Source organism: Bombina bombina, unplaced genomic scaffold (genome assembly GCF_027579735.1).
Source record: "Bombina bombina isolate aBomBom1 unplaced genomic scaffold, aBomBom1.pri scaffold_1834, whole genome shotgun sequence".
In the NCBI taxonomy this organism is placed as follows: Eukaryota; Metazoa; Chordata; class Amphibia; order Anura; family Bombinatoridae; genus Bombina; species Bombina bombina.
Window position 1 is genome coordinate 38541 of NW_026510690.1, and position 11384 is coordinate 49924.

Here is an 11384-nt window from a genome sequence, read left to right on the forward strand (position 1 = left end):
ACAGTAATTTTATATTTAAACTTTTTGAGTCACCAGCTCCTACTGAGCATGTGCAAGAATAAGTGTGTATGCATTTGTGAATGGCTGATGGGTGTCACATGGTACAGAGGGAGTGAAATAGACATAACTTTTAAAATTGTCAGAAAAAAATCTACTACTCATTTGAAGTTCAGACTAAGTGCTATTGCATTGTCTTGTTATCTTGCATTCGTTGATTATGCAAATCTACTGTGTTGACTTGGTCCTTTAAGACACAGATGCAAATTATTATTTTTTTACTCACATTCCTTTCTAATATTAAATCATTGAAGACTATAATGACAATACTGAAACCTCCAAAATGAGATTCTATTTGAACAGAAAAAAAATGGACTTCCCATATCACAGTGTTTAGAAAAAAACAACAAAACACAAAAAAGGCCCTAAAAAAATATTGGAAGCTTTGTTGCTACTTAAAATATTATATATCAATTGTGTCAGACCCCTCCATTAATAGGTCTCAGAATAGTGACCTAACACCACCTAGCGTGGTTCTTTAAAGGGATAGAAAGGTCAAAAATGAAATGTGCATTTCAATGTGTAATATAAAAAAAAATGTCATTAAACTTCCATTAGCAAAAATGTTTCTAGTAAAAGTTATTACTCTTTTCCTGCAGCATACGCGCATATCCTGTGAGGGTCTGTGCACTAGTATTCAAACACCACACCTTCTCAGAGGGTCAGAAGTAGCTTGTATGGCACAAATGACATCTTCAGACACAATACACATCACTGCTCTCTGAGAAGGTGTGGTGTTTGAATACTGGTGCACGGGCTTTCACAGGATATGTGCGTATTCTAAAGAAACACATTAATATTGAAAAAAAAAATTATATTTCAAACTGAAATGCACCCATACACCATTTTGACCTTTATATCCCTTTAACTAAGAAAGCGTTTGAGCTGTGAGGGCTACGTACCTTTCTTGGTTTATTCTGTGTAATTATTGAAGGCCGAGAATCAGACTCCAGATCCCCATCTGCTGTGTTGTCAGCAATGGGCAACGCTGCACAGCTAAACAAGAATAATAATGATGATAATAATAATAAAAAGAAATAAAAGCACCTGATGGTCTATACCAGTTACCTAATTTCATTTAATGTGGATAGATGTTAATAACAGGAGCATTTGTTCTCCCATGGCTCAGATAAAGCATGCAGTTTCAAAAGACTTAAATTTACTTTCATAATCACATTTTGTGCAATCTTTTTATATGCACACTTTCTGAGGCACCAGCTCCTACTGAGCACGTGCAAGACATCATAGCAGTGTTCTCCCCAGGACCTTTTTTAGCCGGTGCACCCACCTCGATACATTTTTCCAATATTAAGCTAAAATTAGCTAATAATAAAAATGTTCAATTTTTATTGCACAAATTATCATTAAAATACATTTATGTTAAATTATGTAATTAATTTGTGCTTTTCATAGCAGAAAATTATATAATATTAGAAAATATTACACTGCCCCCACCCGGCTACTTCATAATGCCATTTTCTGTGGAGACCACTGCATAGTGGTGACATATATGAGTCTTTGATTGGCTGATGGCTGTCACATGATACAGGGGGCTGACAATTGAACAAAAAAACATTCTGGGGGGAAAATTCTACTGCTAATTTAGTATGTGCTATTTCATTGTATTTTTATTATGCACTTGTTAATTATGCAATTCTACTGTATTTAAAGGGACATGAAAGCCAATTTTTTTCTTTTGTGATTCAGATACAGAATAACATTTTGAACAACTTTCTAATTTACTTCTGTTATCTAATTTGCTTTATTTTCTTTGTATCCTTTGTTGGAGAAATAGCAATGCACATGGGTGAGCAATAACATGAGGCATATATGTGCAGCCACCAATCAGCAGCTCCTGAGCCTACTTAGGTATGCTTTTAAACAAAGGATACCAAGAAAAAAAACACATTAGATATTGGAAGTAAATTGGAAGTTGTTTAAAATTACATGCCCTATCTGAATCATGAAAAAAAAATGGGTTTCATGTACCTTTAAGTCATCCAGTCAGTTCTGTGATAAAAGGAAAAGATTGTGTGTAATAGATTTTTGTAATTGTTAATTATACTCTGAAATGTCACAGCACAATTTAAAAACAAAAAAACTTGCTTTGAATGAGAACACTATATTTTTCTTTTTTTTTTTAATACAAGTAAAGGTTTATCAAGCCAGAATTTTTTTTTTTAAATGAGGCATAATTAATATCTCACAACATTAACTGTGGACAAAATAACTATTAGCAAAGTATGTAACTCACTCTTTGGTCAGTGACCCATTTGACGATCCCTCTATTCTCACATCTGGGTTAGTGTAGATCAGACTCCCACCATAACTCTCTTCCTATAACGTAAAGATATAACGTTAACAACTGGAAGACAAATATATAATATATAAATGCTAAATAAATAATGAAGAGTGTAAAATTGTGCGAATGAACAGCTCACAACTAGATGCCATCTACATACGTAATACTATTCAAATGTTTCTTCAAAGAAATAAAAATTTTGTGTAGGCAATGGGAAACAAATTAACTAATACCAATGGTTTCTGAACAAAATGTTTCTTCTAGTAATGGAATTATACAAATATAAGCCTGAAAGCTAATGTAATGTATAATGACATAATGGTGAGCTAAACTCGTATATACTCTATTCCTGCACATCTCTGTAGGTATATAATATTGAGTGGTATACTAGTTCCACTGTACCTGTACTGGGATACGACCAGCTGAAGATTTGGCACCTTCCTCTGGTGCCCATTGCTTGCCTTCATTTCTTGCTTCTGTCGCTGGTGCATAATGTATTCATAAGTGCTCAGCTTGTTCCACACTATGAGATGAAAGACATCAATATTAGATTATAGTGTGATAAATACTCACAAACTTTATTTTAGAAACAGTTACATTTTAGGTGTGACTAGAGGGAGCCAGCAGGGAGAAGTGGGGGCACCCATCTTATGAGAAGTATAAGAATCCATTATTTCTCGAAAGGTTTCCACCCCTTAAAACCAAGTGTTAGGAAACTATAATATATACCCACAAGTTAGGAATACCTGTTGCTCATTCAAAAAAAAAAAAAAGTATTTCTTTTAATTCGAAACCTTCTACCCATAGGGGCTGATTTATCAAATTGTGAACAGGACACGATCCGCTGTAGCGATCATGTCCACCGCACATCAATAAATACTGACAGCATTCTCTGTCCGCATTTATCATTGCACAAGCATTTCACTAGAATTGCTTGTGCAATGCCACCCCCTGCACATAAGCGGCCAATCAGCCGCTAGCAGGGGGCGTCAATCAACCCGATTGTATGCAATCGTGCGGATTGCTGTACGCCGCCACAGAGGTGGTGGACGAGTTAAGAAGCAGCAGTCTTAGGCCGCTGCTTCTTAACCCCTGTTTCCGGCAAGCCTGAAGGCTCATACAGAGCTTGTTAAATCAGCCCCATAGTAAGTAAAATAAGGGTGGTCGGAAAATGTATAATGGCATATGAAGCTGTAAAAATTCCATCCCATGAGATACATACAGACAGACCAGCACAAGTATAGCAGTTGAAAAGGATTGGCTCATCTACAGCAGTCTCGGAATACAGATGCCCACACAGGTATCAAATGTACCCTCCCAGCTTCTACACATAGTCATTCTAATTTATGTGAAAAAATAGACAAAAACAGAACTATTGGTTCTCAAAACATGGGCATATGACTGCTAATTTTTAAGTATAGTTTCTTATTTTTCTCATTAGTCATTTGTTCTTCTGTATACAGTTGTGCTCATAAGTTTACATACCCTGGTAGAATTTTATGATTTCATGGCCATTTTTCACTCATGGATAGTGTTTGGCTGAAGCCATTTATTATCAAACAACTGTGTTTACTCTTTTTAAATCATAATGACAACAGAAACTACCCAAATGACCCTGATCAAAAGTTTACATACCCCTGGTGATTTTGGCCTGATAACATGCACACAAATTGACACAAAGGTGTTTGAATGGCTATTAAAGGTAACCATCCTCACCTGTGATCTGTTTGCTTGTAATTAGTGTGTGTATAAAAGGTCAATGAGTTTCAGGACTCCTGACAGACCTTTGCATCTTTCATCCAGTGCTGCACTGACGATTCTGGATTCTGAGTCATGGGGAAAGCAAAAGAATTGTCAAAGGATCTGCGGGAAAGGTAGTTGAACTGTATAAAACAGGAAAGGGATATAAAAAGATATCCAAGGAATTGAGAATGCAAATCAGAAGTGCTCAAACTGTAATAGAGAAGTGGAAAATGAGGCGTTCTGTTTGATAACATACTGCATTCATCTTGCCATCAATTCTGACCAAATTTCCTGTGCCTTTGTAGCTCACACATCCCCAAAACATTAGCGATCCACCTCCGTGTTTCACAGTAGGAATAGTTTACCTTTCATCATAGGCCTTGTTGACTCCTCTCCAAATGTAGCGTTTATGGTTGTGGCCAAAAAGCTCAAGTTTGGTCTCACTCCAAATGACTTTGTGCCAGAAGGTTTGAGGCTTGTCTCTGTGCTGTTTGGCGTATTGTAAGCGGGATACTTTGTGGGCATTTGCGTAGAATGGCTTTTCTTCTGGTGACTCGACCATGCAGCCCATCTTTCTTCAAGTGCCTCCTTATTGTGCATCTTGAAACAGCCACATCCACATGTTTTCAGAGAGTCCTGTATTTAACCTGAAGTTATTTGTGGGTTTGTCTTTGCATCCCGAACAATTTTCCTGGCAATTTTAGTTGGTCTACCTGACCGTGGTTTGGTTTCAACAGAACCCCTCATTTTCCACTTCTTGATTAGAGTTTGAACACTACTGATTTGCATTCTCAATTCCTTGTTTTGTTTTTTTATATCCCTTTCCTGCTTTATACAGTTCAACTACCTTTTCCCACAGATCCTTTGACAATTCTTTTGCTTTCCCCATGACTCAGAATCCAGAATCGTCAGTGCAGCACTGGATGAAAGATGCAAGGGTCTATCAGGAGTCCAGAAACGTATTGACCTTTTATAGACACACACTAATTACAAGAAAGCAGATCACAGGTGAGGATGGTTACCTTTATTTGCCATTTAAACTCCTTTGTGTCAACTTGTGTGCATGACATCAGGCCAAAATTGCCAGGGTATGTAAACTTTTGATCAGGGTCATTTGGTAGTTTCTGTTGTCTTTACGATTTAAAAAGAGGTAAACACAGTTTATTTATAATAAATGGCTTAAGCCCAAACACTAACCATGAGTGAAAGAAAAAAGTTTTTGTGTTATTCATATTCTCTGAAAAATGGCCAAGAAATCATAAATTCTGCCAGGTATGTAAACTTATGAGCACAACTGTATCATGTGGTTTTGAAATTGTACTTTTAACCTAATAGACAATCATTCTGGAGTTAAAAAGAATGGAGAGTTTTAAATGTATGTCTCTCTCGAACAAAAGTCATGTGACGTTAGTGTAAACAGGAGAATATCTTGATTTAAATGAAAAGTCATATAACCCCCCAGATATTCCATGATAAGTGTAAGAATGGCTACTGTTTAAACCATTATATATTAAATTTTAGAGTAAAAAAGGGAGGGTGTTATTTCTTTCTCAGACATAAACCGATTCATTCACCCACAAGACCCTCTTCAATATGAGGAGTAAAATGGTCTTGGTACCTCAAGGCTCAGTCCTAGGTCCCCATCTTTTCTCTGTCTACAATCATGTCTAGGCTCATTAATCAAGTCTTGTGGGTTTCAGTATCATCTCTTTGCTGACACCCAAATCTACCTTTCTGCACCAGACATTTCCTCCTCCCTTTTGATTCATGTCACCAGATGCCTAGCTAATTTTCTCATCCTAGATGGATTCTAACCATCTAAAGCATAACCTCTCTAAAACGGAGCTCTTATTTCCTCCCTCTATCACCTCCCTGTACCCCAAATCTCACTTACTATGGACAACTCTGTCATTGCCTCTACCCCCCAGACCCAGTGCCTTGGGCCAAACTTGACTCAGAACTTTAATTTTGCTCTCCACATTAAGTCCTTAGGTAACGCTTGCCGCTTCCATCTTAAAAAACATCTCTAAAATGTGTCACTTCCTCACTCAAGACGCAAATAATTATTATTTCCTTGACTATTGCAATTCTGTGTTATTTGGTCCCCCCAAGCTACCGCCTGTCTCCCCTGCAATCATGAATGCCTCTACCAGGCTTATTTTTCTTAAGCATTGCTCCACATCTGCTGAACCTCTTTGACAACACCTTCACTTGCTTCCCTTAGCCCCAAGAATAAAATTCAAAATTCTGACCCACCCTCTGGCCTGCAAGACTTTTCAAGAACAGCACCTATTATATGAAACTCCATGCCTCGCTCAGTCAGACTTTCCTGAAATGTTCCTTAAAAACATATCTCTTCAAGGGACGCATACAACTTACTTTAAAGGGACACTAAACCCAAATATTTTTTTTCATGAACAGATGGAGAATACAATTTAATACAACATTCAAATTTACTTCTATTATCTAATTTGCTTCATTCTGTAAATATCCTTTGTTGAAGAAATAGCAATGCACATGGGTGTGTCACGCCGCTGTGCTCCTGAAGCCGCCACCGCTCCGTTGCCATGGACGCTGCAGGCACCAGCGATGATGTCATCACCACACGCCTCTCTTCTGATGCCGGTCTGGATCCCTCCTGTGACTCGAATCCTGCCCTATGTAAGTGCCTCAGTTGCTCTCACATGTGCCCAAGTATAGGTGTTGCTTAGTGTGCTCCTGGGTGTTGTATTACTTTGTGCTAGATTGCTATACTGTTGCTAAACTCTGCTTGTCTCACCACTGCCTGCTTAACTCCTGAACTGCTGGATTGCTATACTGTTATTGAACTCTGCCTGTCTGGTCCTTCTATTGGTTTACCCCTGAACTGTTATACTGCTGGATTTATTTTTGTTGCTGACTTCTGCCTGTTCCTTCTATTGGTTTACCCCTGAACTGCTATACTGCTGGATTGTCTTCCTGTTGCTGCCAAGTACTACCCTGCCTATTGTGAGTACTGCTTACCTCATTTTACAAACTCTCTCTGCTCTGGGATATTTCCTATCATTCCACTTGACGCCGGGATAAGAAGACTACTGGCCACGTTTGGTCTGATAGAGGAATATCCCACGAGCATTACAGGGTGAGCGAATCACACGAGGCATCTATGTGCAGCCACCAATTAGCAGATACTGAGTCTATCTAGATATGCTTTTCAGCAAAGGATATCAAGAGAAAAAAGCAAAATTAGACAATAGAAGTAAATTAGAATGTTGTATCAAATTGCATGCCCTTTCTATATCATGAAAGAAAAAAGTGGGTTTCATGTCCCTTTAAGACATCTCCTTCGGTTTCCCTCTCTCAAACTCCCCGTGTAGTTCCTTTTACTGATGTTTGTCAATATAAGTGTAGTAATGTATAGTGTACAGTATTACAGAAAGTCTTATTGTAAGTTTTTTATTGTACTGTACCCTCATGATTGTAATGTACTTTTGTATATAAAATGTTGCCGCTTTATAAATAAATGATAATAATAAAACGGTCCTCTAGATTTTACATGTCTGATAAAAATAAAACTGTATATTTAAACTTCTACACATGTTTACAGAAACAAACTGGACTGACAAGAAAATTGTGCAATTTGTTCTAAATAAACTAACAGTTGTGGGAGATCTAATTTTAAGGGTTAGAGTTTCTTTTAAAAGAAGAGTCATATGACGCGATACTCGAGTTTACCACAGAGGAGGTAAAATCTAACAGTTTTCTTCTGTTATTTATAGGCGTTACTTAAGCTATCCAAAAAAATAAATGAATTGCATAATTTAAAATAAAGCAAAATGTACTGCGGACTGGTTCGCAAGTAGTGTCCTGTCCACCTCCAATTGCCACTTATGATGTTGCATCGCATGGCAAAATTTAAAAGGGACACTAAACCCAATATTTTTCTTTCATGATTCAGGTAAAGCATGCAATTTTAAGCAACTTTCTAATTTTTCTCCTATTATCAATTGTTCTTCGTTCTCTTGCCATCTTTATTTAAAAAGCAGGAATGTAAAGTTTAAGAGCCGGCCCATTTTTGGATGAGAAAAGAGAAACTGGGTTATGCTTGCTTATTGGTTCACTAAATGTAGCCACCAATAATCAAGCGCTATCCAGCGTGCTGAACCTAAAATGGGCTGGCTCCTAAGCTTTAAAGGGACAGTCAAGTCCAAAACAAACTTTCATGTTTCAAATAGGGCATGTAATTTTAAACAACTTTCCAATTTACTTTTATCACCAATTTTGCTTTGTTCTTTTGGTATTCTTAGTTGAAAACTAGACCTAGGAAGGCTCAGATGATAATTGCTAAGCCCTTGAAGGCCGCCTCTAATCACATGCTTTTGTATTTGCTTTTCACAGCAGGGGAGAGCTAGTTCAGGTAAACCCTATAGATAACATTGTGAGCACGCCCGTGAATTGTGGCAGACACTGCACTAATTGGCTAAAATAAAAGTCAATAGATAATAAATAAAATGTCATGTGATCAGGGGGCTGTCAGAAGATGTTTAGATACAAGTTAATCACAGAGGTAAAAAGTGTATTATTATAAATGTGTTAGTTGTGCAAAACTGGTAAATGGGTAATAAAGGGATTATCTATCTTTTTAAAACAACAATTCTGGTGTTGACTGTCCCTTTAAATTCTTGCTTTTTTAAATAAAGATATCAAGAGAATGAAGAAAAATTGATAGTAGGAGTAAATTAGAAAGTTGCTTAAAAGTGCATGCTCTATCTGAACAATGAAAAACAAATTTGGTTTAGTATCCCTTTAACATTGCACAAGAGGTTTCTTGTGCAATCCCGCCCCCTTCGTCCGGCGCAACCAATTGCACTGGGCATGTCAATCCCACTGAACGAGCGAGTGCAAGGGTGACTGATCCGACACCTCTGAGGTGGCAGAAAGGAAAAAAGAAGCTGTTTCTTCTTCTTAAATATGTGGCATCAGGCTCACTTATACGAACCTGCTCCACATTGCCGAAAAAACTGCGAAGGCAGCTTAATAAATCTAGCCCATAATCTGATGTAATGTTAATTTGTGCAAAAAACTTGAAAAATGTAATACAGGTTCAGTAAACAAAATACTGAGAGATGAGTCCAAGGAGACTATAAATAGGAAGCTGAATGATGTAGAGAGGCAGCTAGAATAACTATCCCTGCTATATGTCATACTTACAGAGGTAGCAGTGAAAGCACAGGAGCTGTCCTATTAGCAGTAATGTAATCAGCCCCATGACAGATATAAGAGCTGCCAGGGCCAGGATCACTGGTGCTTGTGTCTCCAATGGGGCAGCCGGCAGAAACACTAACCAAACATCAGACAGGTTCCTTAGCACTGGGAATAAAGAGTAATATGAGAAATGAAGAAAACACAAACAAAAGAAAAACCAAATACAAGCACACCTCTATGCAAGCGAAACCCCTTTATAGCGGGGGTAAGTGTTCACGATTGTAAAAATGTTCCAAAGTAAACATTTGCAGGAAAAAGGAAGTCACATGATCGTCTATGAGATCACGTAACTTCAACACCAGAATCAGATCATGGAGATTGCCTAATAAGCTGGGCACTTCCCCCAGTCCAATTATTCATTTCCTAGAAACAAGATGCAGAAAAAGCTAGGACGTTCCATGCCGTCCTGACATTCAAGCCCAGTGCTTTTAGGACAGCATGGAATGTCCTAACGGCGTCTAGGGGGTTTTTCATAGAAGGCCTGGGAAAATTATTAGGTTCACCACTATCAGGATGATCCATGTTCTGGAACATACAAGTTTAATTAGCTACCTTTTGAAACAAAGTGAAACTCATCCATAAAATGCATAGCCATCTTGTTATAAAACTTGAATGTGTCTTAATGGTTATATTCTGCAGAAAACCTTGTTTGTTATGGTTACCTCCAAATCCTGATTTCTTCTAATAAATGATTTGAAGCTTGCACAGCTAATAAGATATGCACAAATACTAGCTATGCTGTGAGCCATTATCGTGCAAAAACTCTGGTGTCAGTTCAAAGGATCAGAACACTATTTTACAATTATATCATTCCTATGAAAGAGAATTATGCATACATGTTAAAATAAGTGTGTGTTGCGATTTTGAAGGCAACAGAAAGAGCTCACTGGCTAATCAGCAAATCTCCTACTGCTTTATTGGTAGATAGTAACACACCAAACAAGTGAAAAACCATGTTTTTTCAGTACAGGAAACTGTAAAATCAAAAAAACAAAATGGCTGTACCATTATATCATTGTAATATTGTACTATTGTGTTAAGGTATTTTTTGTTTAGCACTTAAAAAAAAACCATTAACATTACCAGATACATCTGAACCAACATATGAGAAATAAAGAAATTACATTAAGAAACAATTACATAGAAAACAATTAGAATACTGAAATAAGGACAAACCTTCAAAATGCTTGTTGGTTCTTAGCATTTCTGGATCAACGAAGTACACCACGAACACGTATGATGAAATTATGCTCAACACAAGGGTGCCCAGAAAGGCTGAGATTAGACAGTTGAGAAACAACCTAGAAAATTTAGACAAAATTATCAGGCTTCGATTTTCATTCTGAGAACTTCTTTACCCTGAAATCAGAACGATTTTCTATGTCTAAAATATTCTAATATGGTGTAACGTGGCATTTTAATCCTACTAATATTTTGCAGAAACTGCAGAAAGATTAAAAAAAAAGACATTTTTTCAATTGCTTGTCTTTATAGGAAATTAATTTTACATTTTGGAGTTTGGGAATGGGAACTGGTGTTATAGTAAAAACTATAAAGTGTTTAATTGCAAAATTTAGAAATAATGCCTCACACATTGTTGTTTCCACTTAATGTAGAAAAATAAATCACCAAAAAAAAAATCTCCTTTTTTTTTTGCGATCTAGATGGTGAAGGTTTGCAAATTTCTCACAACAACCCTAGAAAAGTTTTATCTTCTATGGTTTTTATTATTATGTTTTATTCAAAAAAGAAACTTAGGCCTAGATTTAGAGTTCGGCGGTAGCCGTCAAAACCAGCGTTAGAGGCTCCTAACGCTGGTTTTGGGCGCCCGCTGGTATTTGGAGTCAGTGATTAAAGGGTCTAACGCTCACTTTTCAGCCGCGACTTTTCCATACCGCAGATCCCCCTACGCCATTTGCGTAGCCTATCTTTTCAATGGGATCTTTCTAACGCTGGTATTTAGAGTCGTTTCTGAAGTGAGCGTTAGAGCTCTAACGACAAAATTCCAGCCGCCTGAAAATAGCAGGAGTTAAGAGCT

The 11384-nt window shown here is 37.3% G+C and overlaps 1 pseudogene; it reads right to left on the bottom strand.

The window, feature by feature from the left end:
* LOC128643316 (palmitoyltransferase ZDHHC1-like) overlaps positions 1-10647 on the bottom strand; it is a 40132-nt pseudogene extending 29485 nt beyond the window's left edge.
* Positions 10648-11384: the final 737 nt, after the last annotated feature.